This window comes from Dipodomys ordii, unplaced genomic scaffold, assembly GCF_000151885.1.
Source record: "Dipodomys ordii isolate 6190 unplaced genomic scaffold, Dord_2.0 Scaffold7, whole genome shotgun sequence".
Lineage (NCBI taxonomy): Eukaryota > Metazoa > Chordata > Mammalia > Rodentia > Heteromyidae > Dipodomys > Dipodomys ordii.
The window spans coordinates 14,330,303-14,331,402 of NW_012267223.1; positions in this window are offsets into that span (position 1 = coordinate 14,330,303).

Consider the following 1,100-nt stretch of genomic DNA (forward strand, 5'->3'; position numbering starts at 1 on the left):
CACCACTTCCGGCTTTTTTTCTTTTTGCTTATGTGGTGCTGAGGAATCGAACCCAGGGCCTCAGGCATGCAAGGCAAGCGCTCTACCACTGAGCTACCTTCACAGCCCTGGTCCAGCTTAATTCTATAGTTTCCTTTTTGATTAGTAACCCTTCATACTTTTAGCAATGAATCTGAAAAAGTTTTAAAGAATTTATGCTCCAGATTGTTTAGGTCAGAGGCCAGAACATCTGGCTACATATATTGCTATCTCCAAAATATTTGGCTGTTTATTTCCTTCAATGTAAACACTTATTACTTTAAATATTCCAAGTGAAGAGAGAAGAGTGAGGACTAAGAGCTTTTTTTTTTTTTGAAGACTTCAATATCTCTGGCTGTTTTACTTTCGGAGTACTGAATAGGTAATTATTTGAAAATTATGGTGGTATTATTGAAATAAAATGCAAGAATTATATATATCAGGCTATGTTAGCATTTACCTTCATAGTTCCAACTCTTAATACTAAAACACAAGGGTAGGATTGTAAAGATGTACTGATGTAAAAGTTCTTTTGAAAACAAGACTAAAAGATTATTAAATTATTTTAATAGTAATTTGTCATTGTAGTTTATGAAAATAATGCACAATTGAATGGTTTCCATTTGTCTTTGTTCCAAATAGAGATGTTAATTACAGTACTAGGGGGAAAATATTTAGCATTACAAAGAATCATATAAAAGCTACCTGATACATACTCCAGTAGTGACTTAAAATACAATCATCAAGTCTTTACAACAATTCTAAACAATAGTATTATTAAAAATCTAGTGCAAATTGACTTATACATTCAATTTTAGTTAAATGAAGGCACTCATTACACATGTAGCATCAGAATCATTTTGTAGTTGAATAATCTTCATCTATTCTTCTCATAGTTGTGTCTTGAGTTTTCTGTGTAGAAAGTCCTATGACAAGACTGTAGGTTGGCCTAAATACTAAGCAATTTCCTTATGAAGTTTGATTGTTTCTTACAGCCAACTTATATGGAAATAAATTTTGAGCCATCATCAAGGAGCCACAAATGTTATTCCAGAACTGTTACTCCTGTCAAAATGTCCTGA